At 38.8% G+C, this 16,299-nt stretch overlaps 1 long non-coding RNA gene across 1 annotated transcript in view; it reads left to right on the forward strand.

Annotated features, from left to right (window-relative positions):
- LOC107970756 (uncharacterized) overlaps window positions 1–16,299 on the forward strand; it is a 35,314-nt gene that overhangs the window by 16,038 nt on the left and 2,977 nt on the right. Inside the window, exon 3 of the long non-coding RNA XR_001713602.3 lies at window positions 8,662–8,783. This is a non-coding gene — a long non-coding RNA (uncharacterized LOC107970756). The remainder of the gene's footprint in view (window positions 1–8,661; window positions 8,784–16,299) is intronic.

Raw genomic sequence — 16,299 nt, forward strand, 5'->3', positions numbered from 1 at the left:
TTGACAAGAATGAAAATGAAAACACACCATACCAAAACTTATAGGATAAAGCTAAAGCAGTGCTTAGACAGAAATTTATAGCTGCAGTGCCTATATTAAGAAGAAGGAATGATCTCAAATCAATAACCTAATCTTCCACCTTAAGACACTGGAGAAAGAAGAGCAAACTAAACCTAAAGCAATCAAAGAAGGGGAATAATAAAGGCTAGAGCAGAAATTAATGAAACAAAGAATAGAAAAACAATAAAGAAAAGCAGTTAATTCAAGTCCAGTTTGTTGTAAAGATCAACAAAATTGACAAACCTTTAGTTAGATTGTTCAATAAGAAAAGAAAGAAGACTCAAATTACTAGAATCAGAAATTAAAGAGAAGACATTACTACTAACCTTACAGAAATAAAAAGATTATAAGGAAATATTATGAACAATTGTATCCAAAAAACTCAATAAATTAGAAGAAATGTCCTTCCATAGAAGGACAAAAACAAAACTACAGGAACTGACTCAAAAGTAAATAGACAATCTGAATAGACTTATAACAAGTAAAGAGATCGAATTAGTAATCAAAAACTACCCATAAAGAAAAGCTTAAGTCCAAATGGCTTAATCACTGAATTTTATCAAATACTTAAAGAAGAATTAATACAAATTCTTCACAAACTCTTCCAAATAGTAAAAGAGGAGGAAACACTTTCCAATTCATTTTATGAGGCCAATATTATCTTACTATCCAAACCAGGTGAAGATAGCACAAGAAATGAAAATTACAGACCAATACCTCTTATGCAAAAATCCTCAACAAAATACTAGCAAATCAAATTTAATAACATATAAAACAAATCAAACACCATGACCAAGTTCGATTTATCCTAAGAATGCAAGCTTGGTTTCAACATCTAAAAATCAATTAAATCACCATACCAATAGAATAACAGCTAAATGAGCTAAAATTATACTCGATGGTAAAAAACTGGATACTTTCCTCCTAAAACCAGAAACAAAACAAGGATGTATGCTCTCACCATTTCTATTCAACATTGTACTGGAGGTTCCGGTTGGGGTAATTAGGCAAGAAAAAAGAACAGGAGGCATTCAGATCACAAAGAAAGAAGTAAAACTCTATCTATTGAAGATGACATGATCCTGTATATAGAAAACCCTAAGGGGCCAGGCATGGTGGCTCACACCTGTAATCCCAGGACTTTGGGAGGCCGAGGCAGGCAGATCACTTGAGGTCAGGATTTTGAGACCATCGTCGTGGCCAATATGACAAAACCGTGTCTTTACTAAAAATACCAAAATTAGCCAGCACTGTGGCACACGCCTGTACTCCTAGCTACTGGGGAGGCTGAGGCACAAGAATCGCTTGAACCTGGGAGGCAGAGGTTGCCGTGAGTCAAGATTGTGCCACTGCACTCCAGCCTGGGTGACAGAGTGAGACGCTGTCTCAAAAAAAAAAAAAAAGGAAAAAGAAAATCCTAAGGAATCCATTAAAAAACTATTAGAACTAATAAATGAGTTGAGCGAGGTTGCAGAATACGAAATTAATATACAAAAATCAATTGTATTTTTGCTGGGCGCAGTGGCTTATGTCTGTAATCCCAGCACTTCGGGAGGTGGAGACAGGCAGATCACTTGAGGTCAGGAGTTCAAGACCTGCCTAGCCAACATGGTGAAACCCAGTCTCTACTAAAAATACACAAATTAGCCAGGTGTGGTGGCACAGGCCTGCAGTCCCAGCTACTTGGAAGGCTGAAGCAGGAGAATTGCTTGAACCTGAGAGGCAGAGGTTGCAGTAAGCCAAGACTGCCCCACTGCACTCCAACTTGGGTGACAGAGTGAGGGTCTGTCAAAAAAAAAAAATCAATTGTATTTTTAAATAAACCTTTAATTTTAGAATAGTTTTAAATTTTAAAAAGAGTTGCAAAGATAGGACAAAGAGTTCTTTATATCCTACACCCAGAGCCCTCTAACCTCTAACATTAACATCTTCTATTACTATAGTACATTTATTTTAATTGCTGAACCAAAATATACAAGTAACAAATCAATAAACATTTGATTGCAAGTAAGAGAAGACTAAATCAAAATAGTAATAGTAGTAATTTCAATAGTGGTAGTAGTGATAACTGAATGGTCAAGGAATAATATACACTTTAGTTGAAACCAGGCCTCAAACACTGTCATCAAGATTACCTTCCTCTCTTATTTTTTCCTTTGCACGATATCAATTATATGTTTACACAATTTCAATGAACAATCCAAAATAAAATTAAGAAAACAATTTCATTTACATTGAAAACAATTTCATTTACAATTCAAAAAGAATAAAATGCTTAGGAATAAATTTAACAAAAGAAGAGCAAAACTTATACTCTAAAAACTGTAAAATATTGCTCAAAGAAATTTTAAAGATCTAAATAAATGGGAAAAATCCCATGTTCGTGGACTGAAAGACTAAACATTGTTAAAATAGCACTACTCACCAATCTGATGTACAGAGTCAGTGCAATTCCTATCAGAATACCAGCTGACTTTTTTGTAGGAATGGACAACCTGATTCTAAAATTCATATAGAATAGCAAGAGACTCAGAATGGCCAAAATGATCTTGAAAAAAAAGAACAAAGTAGGAAGAGTCAAGGTTCTTGATTTCAAAACTTACTACAAAACAAGAAAATAGAAAAATAAAGAAGAGCAGAAATAAAAACAAAGTAGAAAACAAGCATACAATAGAAAGAAGCAACATAACCAAAAGCTTTTTAATAAACCCTTAGCCAGGCGCAGTGGCTCACGCCTGTAATCTCAACACTTTGGGAGGCCAAGGCAGGTGGATCACGAGGTCAGGAGTTTGAGACCAGCATGGCCAACATGGTGAAAGCCCGTCTCTACTAAAAATACAAAAATCAGCCAAGCATGGTGGCAGGTGTCTGTAATCCCAGCTACTCAGGAGGCTGAGGCAGGAGAATCGGCTGAACCTGGGAGGCAGAGGCTGCAGTGAGCCAAGATCACACCATTGCACTCCAGCCTGGGTAACAAAAAAAGAAATCAAAACTAATAAATCCTTGATGAGTTTGGTAAAGTAAAATGAAAAAAGGTACTAATAACCAAATGCCAAGAATAAAGAAAAGAACATTGTTACAAATCCTGAAGGTAATAAAATGATGAGACTTTGTGAATACATTTTTATGCCAATATATCTGAAAATTTCTATGAAATAAAAAATTATGAAAATATAACTTACCATATCTGAAACAAGAATATAAAATATTAAAGCTATTAGAACTATTAAACTACTAGAAAAACTAAAAATACTATTAAAAATATTTTCACAAAGGAAAATCTAGATCCAAATGTCTTCACCAGCAAATTCTACTAGAAATTTCAAACCAGAGAAGAGAAAAAGGGAAACATTTTATAAATTGCTTTGTGAGGCAGGAACAAACTTGATACCAAAACCCAATAAAGACATTATGAGAAAGGAAATATCACTCAAGAAAATAAATGGAAAAATTCTGAGCAAAATATTAGCCAACTAAATCCAGAGATATATCACACCAAATAAAATTTATTCCAAAAAGTATAAGTTAAGTGTAAGTTGGTTTAATATCTGGAAATCATCATATTAGTAGAATTAAGTTCTTTAAAAAGCATATAAATGTCTTAAAAGATGAAGGGAAAAAATTGATAAAATTTAATATACATTCACAATATTTTTATATCCTCAGGAAGTAGGAATAGAAGCAAACTTTCTTGATCTGAAAAAGGATATATATGAGAAATACACAACAAGTGGCATACTTAGTGATGAAATGTTAAACTTTTTCCCCTTTGAGATCAGGAATCAGTCAAGGGTGCTCGCCATCCCCACTATTTGCCATTTTATAAGAGTTGCTAGTCAGGCAAGGCAAGAAAAAGAAATAAAAGACATGAAGAGTAGAAAACTACTCCTAAAACTGGAATTATTTGTAGGTTATATGATAATGTACAGCTAAAATTCAAAAGATTCTTAACATAATTTATGTCATATTCTTAGAATTAATACAAGGTCAATATACAAAAATCAACTGAACTTCTATATATCAGTAAGAAACCAAAAATAAATTGTTTTAAAAGATGCCACTTATGCTTGTATCAATATATATTACTTAGGAATAAAACTAAAGAAAATCTAAGTAAATTAATGTTCATGACTTATAGGACTCAATATTATAAAGATGTAAATTATTTCTAATTAATGTATAGTTTCAATGCAATCCTAATCAAAAATTCTAGCAGGATTTTTTTTTAGAAATTAACAAGCTGATCCAAATATTATATGAAAGAGTAAACGACCAGACATAGCCAAGTCAATCTTGAAAAAGAAGAGCAAAGTAGGAGAATTTGCTCTACCAGACATCAAGACCCATTATAAAACTACAATACTTAAGAAAACATAATGCTGAGGCAAGAATAATCAAATAGATCACTGGAGCAGAAAGGGGAGCCCAGAAACACACCCACATATATTCAGATACTTGATTTATTTTTTTAAAAAAAGATTACACTTCAGAACACAGTGTAGGAAATTATTTTTAACAAATATTGCTAAAACTATTGGTTAGTCATATGAAGAAAAGAGTAAACTTGATACCTGCCTCACACCACATTAAAAAGTCAATTGCAGGTGGAATTGTACATCTAAAAGTGAAAGGTAAAACAACAAAACTTCTGCAAGATAACATAGGAGAATATATAATCTCAGGGTAAGAAACAACTTTTAACTAAGATACCAAAAAACCTAACCATAAAGGAAAGCACTGACATATTAGAATGCATGAAAATATATATGGAATGCATTTTATGTATGTAGAAAATACATATGTAAGTGCTATCGCTTGAATATTTGTCCCCTCCAAAACTCATGTTGAAATTTAATCCCCAATGTGGCAGTTATAGGGAAGTTTAAGTTTTCCCCGAAGATTCGATAATTTGAGTCTATAGAACAAACTTACAATAGAAAGAGTAACAGAAAAAATGGCATACAAATTTTATTATGTGCACATGTGTGCACAGGAGTCATAAAAAATATAAACACTCAAAGAAAGGCAAGATGGTTGAAGTTTTTGTACTGTCTTGGGGTTACAGAAAGAATAGGGGCTTGGATGGTGGCAAAGACAGGCCGTGGGAGAGAGAGAAGAGGAAAGACCTGGGGAAAAGGCAGTCTTGTTATGCAGGAGAAACCTCACAGGTAGCAGCCCTCAGAAAGAACAAATGAGTGGCAAATCCAGACAAGGGGACAAATATTCAAGTGATAGCACTTACATATGTATTGTTTAATTCACTTTATTTCCTCTGTAGATGCACATCTCCCCACAAAAGACAGCTTTGTAGGGCTACTTCTGTCTGCAGGCCCTCTGAACTGAACAGGCATCTCAAAATATGTCAAAGAAGTATATTTTGGGGTAAACCATTTTGGTTTCCTTCACAATTGAGAGATGAGGCCTTTAAGAAGTGATTGGTTCATGAGAGCAGTGCCCTCATGAATGGATTAATTTATTCATGGACTAATGGATGAATAGATTAATGGGCTAATGGGTTAATGAGTTATCACTGGAGTGGGACTGGTGGCTTTCTATTAGGTCGATGAAAAAGTAATTGCGGTTTTTGCCATTGAACTGCAACTACTTTTGCACCTGCCTAAATAAGAAGAGGAAGAGAGACCTGAACTAGCATTCTCAGCCCCCTTGCCATGTGATGCCCTGCGCTACCTCGGGACTCTGCAGAGTCCCCTCCAGCAAGAAAACCCTCACCAGATGTGGCCCCTCGACCTTGGACTTCTCAGCTTCCATAACTGTGAGAAATAATTTTCTACACTTTATAAATTACCCAGTTTCAGGTGCTCTGTTATGAGCAACAGAAAATGGAGTAATGCAATATGAGATAATATTGGACTTTAAAAGTAAATTACATTTAAGAAAAGTTAAAATTAGGAAAGTCTATATATCAAAAGACCCCATTAAGAAAGTTAAAAGGTAAGCCACAGAATGGAAGAAAATATTAGTACCATATATAACAGACAAAATGTTTATATACAGTCTATTTTTAAAACTCCTACATATCAATTAGAAAAAGAAAACAGAAAAATAAGCAGAAGACTTCAACAAGCACTACACAAAAGAGGATATACAAATGGTCATTGAACACATGAAAAGGTGCTCAGTCTCACTAGTAATTATGGGAATGCAAATTCAAGCCACAATGAGATATCTTTACACACTCATGAGAATGGGCTAAAATTAAAATGTCTGACAATACAAGATGTTGGTAACAATGTAGAGGAACAGGAGTTCTCACATACTACTGATAAACATGTAAACTGGCACAACTATTTTGGAAACCAGTTTTGCGTTATGTTCTAAAGTTAAGATATGCATGCCTCATAACTCAGCAATTCCACTCCTAGATTTTTTCCCAAGAGAAATGTGTGCACAGGTACAAAATAGTCCCAGACAGCATGCACACCTCATTTGAGACAAGTGAAAAATGGTCATAGCCACATTGTTCATAATAGCCCCAAACTTGAAACGAACTACACATCCACAAACAGAAAAATAGAAATATAAATTGTGTTATATTTACCCAGTGAAATACCAAACAGCAATGAAAACAAGCAAATTGCAACTACACACAACAACATGGGTGAATCTCATGAACAAAATATTAAAAGATGCAAGTTAAAAAAAAGACAAACTATATAATTCCAACCTGTATTTTTTAAATAGGCAAAACTAAACAATTATGTTTTAGGAATGCATGCTTAGTATAGTGATAAAACAATAAAGAAGAGAGGAACTGATTACCATACAAGTCAGGAGAGTGGTCATGTTGCCGGAGGAGGGAGGTGGGAAGGATTAGGAGGAACACAATAGGAACCTCCTGCAGTGTTCGATTTTGTGACCTGGTTGGTGGCTTCATGGGAATTTGCCTGGCAGTAATTCACTAAGCTGCACATTTCTGTTTGGTGCAATTTGTGAGCTCACAATTTACAATGGAAACATCATTTTAACCACCCTGTTTCTTTGGCTTCAATATATTCATAGTCACATAGATTCTAACCCTTACACTCTTACTCTTTGGCAGTGCAACCTGAGGTAGGAGGCGAGGCGCAACTCCAGAGGTGGGGTTCAGACTCCAGACCAGATTGAGGACTAGCTGAAACAGGAGAGAGGCAAAAGCACCTTTCCATAAGACACGCCTACCAGTGCCATATCAGTCTACAATTGCATGGCAGTACCCAAAAGTTGCCACCCCTTTCCATGGCAATGACCCAGAAGTTACCACCCTTTTTCTAGAAAATTCTGAATAACCCACCCCTTAATTTGCATGTAATTAAACATGGGTATAAATATGACTGCAGAATTGCCCCTGAGCTGCTGCTCTCCATACACTGCCTAGGGGCAGCCCTGCTCTTCAGGAGCAGTCACAGAGCTCTAATACTGCCACCTCAGTAAAGCTGTTTTCTTCTCCCACTGGCTCACTCTTGAATTCTCTCCAAGCAAAGCCAGGAAACTTCTCAGGCTAAGCCCCAGTTCTAGGGCTTGCCTGCCTTACATCAAGCCTACACTTGCTAAAAGTTTTTCACAAACATTAAAGTACCCTGAGAGCAGGTGACTATTATTCCCCTTTTTAGTTAAAGAAACTCATCATGGCCAGGTGCGATGGCTCATGCCTGTAATCCCAGCACTTTGGTAGGCCGAGGTGGGTGGATCACCTGAGTTCGAGACCAGCCTGGTCAACATGATGAAACCCCGTCTCTACTAAAAATACAAAAATTAGCCGGGTGTGGTGGCAGGTGCCTGTAATCCCAGCTACTTGGAAGGCTGATGCAGGAGAATCACTTGAACCTGGGAGGTGAAGGTTGCAGTGAGCCGAGATCACGCCATTGCACTCCAGCCTGGGGGACAAGAGCGAGACTTCATCTCAAAAAAAAAAAAAGAAACTGATCATGAGGGCCAGGCACAGGGGAAAGGGCCAGGACTATAACCAGGGGCAGAACAGAAACCAGAACACTTCCTTTCATCTGATCTTCTCCTTTACACAATGGATAGTGTATAGTGTTCCGGGGAAATGTGCAAATCATGTTTTTGTAAATTGATTTCACCTGAAATACACTGGGGAGCCTGCCACGTAAAGAAAACCCCAGAGCAAATTCATTTATTAATTGATTCAGCAAATATTTATCAAGTTCCTATTGTATTCACAGAACTGAGAACCCCCTGAAGTCTAAAATTCTCTCTCATAAAGTGAATAAATCCTTCCTTAATTTATTGGTGTACAGGTCTACATTTTCAAATATTGATAATTCCTAAATGGTTTTTTTTTTTTTTCTTATTGCAAAAGCAGTACAAGTTCACTGTAAGCATTTAGAAAACAGGAGAGAAACAAAATAAAATCATGGGTATTCTGCCACCCAGAGATAACCATTGTTAACATTTTGGTATATATCCTTCTAATAGTTTTTTTCTATGCATGTGTTCACTTTTTCTAACCAAAATAAAATCACACTGTACATCTTGGGTGTTTTGGGGGTTTTTTACTATATATATATATATATACACACACACACACATATATGTATATATAAATATATATATTTAAATATATATTTCTTTTTTTTTGAGACAAAGTCTCACTCTGTCACCCAGGCTGGAGTGCAGTGGTGCCGTCATAGTTCACTGAAGCCTCAACCTCCTGGGCTCAAGTGATCCTCCCACCTCAACCTCCCAAGTAGCTAGGACCACAGGTATGTGCCACCACACCCCACTAAATTTTTTATTTTTGTAAAAACAGGGTCTCACTATGTTGCCCAGGCTGGCCTCAAACTCCTGGACTCAAGCAATCCTCCCACGTTTACCTCCCAAAGTGCTTGGATTACAGGCATAAACCACCACACCAAGCCCAAATTTTATATTTAAAAAACACAGTTGGATTTATAGCACTAAATGCCCACAAGAGAAAGCCGGAAAGATCTAAAATTGACACCCTAACATCACAATTAAAATAGCTAGAGAAGCAACAGCAAACACATTCAAAGGCTAGCAGAAGGCAAGAAATAACTAAGATCAGAGCAGAACTGAAGGAGATAGAGACACAAAAAACCCTTCAAACAAATCAATGAATCCAGGAGCTGGTTTTTTGAAAAGATCAACAAAATTGATATACCGCTAGCAAGACTAATAAAGAAGAAAAGAGAGAAGAATCAAATAGATGGAATAAAAAATGATAAAGGGGATATCACCACCGATCCCACAGAAATACAAACTACTATCAGAGACTACTATAAACACCTCTATGCAAATAAACTAGAAAATCTAGAAGAAATGGATAAATTCCTGGACACATACACCCTCCCAAGACTAAACCAGGAAGAAGTTGAATCCCTGAATAGACCAATAACAGGTTCTGAAATTGAGGCAATACTTGATAGCCTACCAACCAAAAAAATTCCAGGACCAGATGGATTCACAGCCGAATTCTACCAGAGGCACAAAGAGGAGCTGGTACCATTTCTTCCGAAACTATTCCAATCAATAGAAAAAGAGGGAATCCTCCCTAACTCATTTTATGAGGCCAGCATCATCCTGATACCAAAGCCTGGCAGAGACACAACAAAAAAAGAGAATTTTAGACCAATATCCCTGATGAACATCGATGCAAAAATCCTCAATAAAATAAATACTGGCAAACCAAACCCAGCAGCACATCAAAAAGCTTATCCACCACAATCAAGTTGGCTTCATCCCTGGGATGCAAGGCTGGCTCAACATATGCAAATCAATAAACATAATCCATCATATAAACAGAACCAAAGACAAAAACCACATGATTATCTCAATAGATGCAGAAAAGGCCTTCGACAAAATTCAACAGCGCTTCATGCTAAAAACTCTCAATAAACTAGGTATTGATGGGACGTATCTCAAAATAATAAGAGCTATTTATGACAAACCCACAGCCAATATCATACTGAATGGGCAAAAACTGGAAGCATTCCCTTTGAAAATTGGCACAAGACAGGGATGCCCTCTCTCACCACTCCTATTCAACATAGTGTTGGAAGTTCTGGCCAGGGCAATCAGGCAAGAGAAAGAAATAAAGGGTATTCAATTAGGAAAAGAGGAAGACAAATTGTCCCTGTTTGCAGATGACATGATGGTATATTTACAAACCCCATCGTCTCAGCCCAAAATCTCCTTAAGTTGAAAAGCAACTTCAGCAAAGTCTCAGGGTACAAAATCAATGTGCAAAAATCACAAGCATTCCTATACATCAATAACAGACAAACAGAGAGCCAAATCATGAGTGAGCTCCCATTCACAATAGCTTCAAAGAGAATAAAATACCTGGGAATCCAACTTACAAGAGATGTGAAGGACCTCTTCAAGGAGAACTACAAACCACTGCTCAACGAAATAAAAGAGGACACAAACAAATGGAAGAACATTCCGTGCTCATGGATAGGAAGAATCAATATTGTGAAAATGGCCATACTGCCCAAGGTAATTTATAGATTCAATGCTATCCCCATCAAGCTACCAATGACTTTCTTCACATAATTGGAAAAACTACTTTAAAGTTCATATGGAACCAAAAAAGAACCTGCATTGCCAAGACAATCCTAAGCCAAAGGAACAAAGCTGGAGGCATCATGCTACCTGACTTCAAACTCTACTACAAGGCCACAGTAACCAAAACAGCATGGTACTGGTACCAAAACAGAGATATAGACCAATGGAACAGAATAGAGCCCTCGGAAATAATATCACACATCTACAACCATCTGATCTTTGACAAACCTGACAAAAACAAGAAATGGGGAAAGGATTCCCTATTTAATAAATGGTGCTGGAAAAACTGGATAGCCATATGTAGAAAGCTGAAACTGGATCCCTTCCTTACACCTTATACAAAAATTAATTCAAGATGGATTAAAGACTTAAATGTTAGACCTAAAACCATAAAAACCCTAGAAGAAAACCTAGGCAATACCATTCAGGCCACAGGCATGGGCAAGGACTTCATGACTAAAACACCAAAAGCAATGGCAACAAAAGCCAAAATTGACAAATGGGATCTAACTAAACTAAAGAGCTTCTGCACAGCAAAAGAAACTACCATCAGAGTGAACAGGCAACCTACAGAATGGGAGAAAATTTTTACAATCTACCCATCTGACAAAAGGCTAATATCCAGAATCTACAAAGAACTCAAACAAATTTACAAGAAAAAAACAAACAACCCCATCAAAAAGTGGGTGAAGGATATGAACAGACACTTCTCAAAAGAAGACATTTATGCAGCCAACAGACACATGAAAAAATGCTCATCATCACTGGCCATCAGAGAAATGCAAATCAAAACCACAATGAGATACCATCTCACACCAGTTAGAATGGCAATCATTAAAAAGTCAGGAAACAACAGGTGCTGGAGAGGATGTGGAGAAATAGGAACACTTTTACACTGTTGGTGGGACTGTAAACTAGTTCAACCATTGTAGAAGACAGTGTGGCGATTCCTCAAGGATCTAGAACTAGAAATAACATTTGACCCAGCCATCCCATTACTGGGCATATACCCAAAGGATTATAAATCATGCTGCTATAAAGACACATGCACACGTATGTTTCTTGCGGCACTGTTCACAACAGCAAAGACTTGGAACCAACGCAAATGCCCATCAATGATAGGCTGGATTAAGAAAATGTGGCACGTATACACCATGGAGTACTATGCAGCCATAAAAAAGGATGAGTTCACGTCCTTTGTAGGGACATGGATGAAGCTAGAAACCATCATTCTGAGCAAACTATTCCAACGACGGAAAACCAAACACTGCATGTTCTCACTCATAGGTGGGAATTGAATAATGAGAACACTTGGACACAGCATGGGGAACATCACACACCGGAGCCTGTCATGGGGTGAGGGGAAGGGGGAGGGATAGCATTAGGAGATATACCTAATGTAAATGACCAGTTAACAGGTGCAGTACACCAACATGGCACATGTATACATATGTAACAAACCCGCATGTTGTGCATATGTACCCTAGAACTTAAAGTATATTAAAAAAAAAAGAATTGGAAAAAAAAACACACAGTTGGATTCTACCCAGCAAAACAAAGAGAAGTATTCCAAATACAAGTCACCCCAGCTTCCCACCTGGGTGGTAGAACCCCAAGTAGATGTCAGATGCCGATGGAGAACGCACTGCATGGGATGCTACAAGGACTGAGCGTCCCTTTCCTCAGGGACGTGCCTTGGAGGTGGCTGCATTGCTCGCAGGCCCAGATGACCTCCACTTCGCCATCACCTGAGCACAGCCCCAGGTCTGCACAAGGAAATACACGAGAAGAAGACCGCCATGTAAGAGAACACAGCAGCTTTCTCCAAATCACCTTTGAGAGTTCACCAAAATTTCCCTCCAGCCTCTAAGTAAGCTTAGTTCCTTGTTGTTGACTCAAGTCTCACTACTAGAATTTCAGCACATCCCGCTTACAAGCCTATAATACAACCCATATTATATTTTATAAAAGAGTACACTACCAGCCCAGGTTGTTGGCAAGACCTCAATATTTTCCCAGAGCAGTAGAGTCAGTAAGTTACCCCTATCAAAAGCAGCATATGTTCAGAAAGTGACTGTCAGGAGTAGTGCTGTTCTTGTCCTCTCAGAAGGAATGGCATGAGGTGGTGGCGGGCAAGTGGGGACAGCCCAAGCGCAGTGCATGGGGGAGACAGAAGATGGCTGATGGTCAGATGCCAGCCGTATCTACCATGACCACTGGGACCTCCGGGCACTTGGCCTCCCAGATATCAACAAACCAGGACTAAGTCAACACCATCAGAGCGTGAACTTACACCACCTGGGAAAAGAAGGAGAAGCCAAGGGGATGGCCAAGTTTCAAGAACTTGACCTAACATCTGGGTCCCAGGAATTATCACTGGGGGAGGGAAGCAGCCATCACAGAGAACTGCATGCCTTAGGGTGAATATTCAGGAGAACAAAGCACATGTTAAGATGAAAGAACAGGTGACTCAGCTACCTTAAACACCATCATGACTGCAGTCACACCCCCAGTGGGTTGCAGGTTCATCTGTTTTTTTGCCGTAACGTGAGCTATTCTATCTTATTCTTATAGCACCAAGAACTTCCTAGGAAAAGCCAAATGATGGTTTTTATGGAACAAAATAATTCTTATAGCAAAGACAAAGTTGCCGATTGTGTCAGATGCAAAACGAAATACAAGCAAGGATGAAAATCATCTGAGCCAGTGAACAACTTACTCCTTCACCAACTTGCTTACAGTTTATAACAACTCTTTTAAAGAAAGTATCCAAAAAAATATGCTAGAAAGGCCCACCCAAAGCCTTGCCTTCAGACTGGTAATGAGACCTGGTTTTATGACTCTTCCATTCTTTTCTGATACTCAGCATCTGAATCTTTTTTCTGTGTTTGAAGAAATTTCACCATAGAAGGGATGGGCATGTTTTTGAGATGCTGACCTTGGATATAGACTCTCACCTTTTGAAACTTTGGGAGACCTTCTTTTTAAAGGGAGAGTCAGTTCAGTAATAAGGAAGTTGTACTGCATTAGCAGCGCACCCACATGTATATTTAAATGTGTGAAAGTTTGAAAAGAAAGTGCATGCTGTCTATTTGTTCGTTTGTTTTGCTGCTTAGCAAATAAATCACCCTCTTATGAGTGGCAAGTCACCACCCCATGGGTTTTGGTTGGGAGGCAGAGCCTGCTCACTGCTTTGGAAGCAGCTGAGGACCCTGGGATCTCACTTGGTGACCTCCCTCCAGCAAGGGCACATGATCCAGGCTCTGCCAGACCCACATGCCCAGATTGGGGGCCAAGGCACAGTCCCAGGTTCCACAGCAGGATTCTGGGAGTGATGTCCAAAGGTTTGGCCCTGAAAATGAAAAATGATTATGTAGATTTTTTTGTAAATCTCTGAGGTACCCAGTATCCTTTTAACAAGTTCTATTTCTGAGCATATCTGCTGAAGTTGGTTCCTGAGCTTTCGAACTAAGAAGCCAGATTGCTGGAGTATGAAAATAGTAACATGCTATGCAGTGATGAAATCACCCAGTCTTCTAAGGTGAAACAGTACCATTTACATTTAACCTCAAGGAACAACCTGGAATTTTTTTCTTGGAATTTATATTTTCTTGTTTTTGGTGGGGAGCAGGTGGCGGGGACAGAATTTCACTCTTGTTGCCCAGGCTGGAGTGCAATGGCGTGATCTCGGCTCACTGCAACCTCCACCTCCTGGGTTCAAGTGATTCTCCTGCCTCAGCCTCCCGAGTAGCTGGGATTACAGACGTGCACCACCATGCCCAGCTAATTTTTTTATATTTTAAGTAAAGATGGGGTTTCGCCATGTTGGCCAGGCTGGTCTCGAACTCTCCTGACCTCAGGTGATCCACCTGCCTCTGACTCCCAAAGTGCTGGGATTACAGGCATGAGCCACCACACCTGGCTGAAATTTATATTTTCTAAAGATGTAGGTATGAATGTGTCACCTATGCCAAATAAGATATATGGACTGGATGACAATGATTTGAAGCAAAATTGTTATCAAAGTTCAAAATGCTAACAAGACTTTTGAAAACAGCCCCATTAAGCTGATGTTCTTCCCTTCTCAATGAAATCTCTCAGAAATAGCAAGAAAATCAAACTTCTCCTTGCTCAGAGCTATGATTTAGCTGAAACGCCAAACCAAAAAATAGGTGAAGTATAAAAAGCAGAAAAATTTAGCAGGAGTGTAGGCGAAAACATAAAGTGCCCATGGCTATGGGGACCAGAAAGAGTTGACAAGGTACGTGTATCCAAGACAGAACCAAAAGCCTTAACCATAAGACCAAATCCCTTTTGAATGTAGAAAGAAATGGATCATCTTCCTTGTACTTAGTTTGTGTCTGACAAACAGTGGGTTGGCCAATCTCAAAGGAAGGGAAAACACATTTGCAACAAGCACCCCAGGCCATATGGCTGGATGGGAAAGACCAGAACCTCAGGTGGCTGCTCTGCCAGGTGGAAGGAGTTGGCTCTGAGTGCTCCACACACTTCGACGACAGCAGTCCCGGGTGCGACACTGGCTCTCCACCATCGAACCTCCAACAATCACTACTCCATGGAAAATGGCCTTACACAGAGATAAGTAATCAAAAATACAGTCAGGTACCACACAATTCCAGCTGCTCAGGAGGCTGAGCCCAGGAGATCGAGGCTGCAGTGAGACATGATTGCACCACTGAACTCTAGTCTGGAAAGAAGAGCAAGACTTTGTCTCTAAAAAGAAAATAAAAATTAAGAAAGGAAATATTTTTGTACAGCTGTACAATGTGTTTGTTTTAAGCTGTGTTATCACAAAAAAGTCAAAAAGTTAAATTTAAAAGTTTATAATGTAAAAGGGTTATAGTGAGCTAAAGTTAATTTATTATTGAAGAAAGAAAATATTTGTTGTAAATTTAGTGTAGCCTAAGTGTCCAGTGTTTACAAAGTCTACAGTAGTGCACAGTAATTCCCCAGGCCTTCATGTTTACTCACCACTCACTCACTGACGCACCCAGAGCAACTTCCAGTCCTGCAAGATCCATTCATGGCATGTAAGATCCATTCATGGTAACTGCCCTATACAGGTATTCGCATTTTTATCTTTTATACCATATTTATTTTTACTGTTTTCTTTTTTTTTTTTTTTTTAGGCAGAGTCTCACTCTGTTGCCGAGGCTAGAGTGCAGTGGTGCCATCTCAGCTCACTGCAACCTCTGCCTCCCAGGTTCAAGCAATTATTTTGTCTCAGCCTCCCGAGTAGCTGGGACTATGGGACTACAGCCGCCTGCCACCACACCGGGTTAATTTTCGTAGTTTTAGTAGAAATGGAGTTTCACCATATTGGTCAGGCTGGTCTCAAACTCCTGACCTCAGGTGATCCACCCATCTCGGCCTTCTAAAGTGCTGGGATTACAGGCGTGAGCCACCGGGCCCAGCCTACTGCCTGTTTTCTATGTTTAGCCGTGTTTAGGTGAACAAACGCTGCTATGTTACAATTTCCCACAGTACTCAGTACAGTCACATGCTGTACAGGTTTGTAGCCTGGGAGCAACAGGCTATCCCATGTAGCCTAGCTGTGTAGTAGTCTATGCCATCTAAGTTGTATAAGGACACTCTTTGCACAATGATGAAATTGCCTAAGGATGCATTTCTCAGAACATATCCCCATTGTTAAGTGACACATGACTGCAG

This window comes from Pan troglodytes, chromosome 2 (genome assembly GCF_028858775.2).
Source record: "Pan troglodytes isolate AG18354 chromosome 2, NHGRI_mPanTro3-v2.0_pri, whole genome shotgun sequence".
In the NCBI taxonomy this organism is placed as follows: Eukaryota; Metazoa; Chordata; class Mammalia; order Primates; family Hominidae; genus Pan; species Pan troglodytes.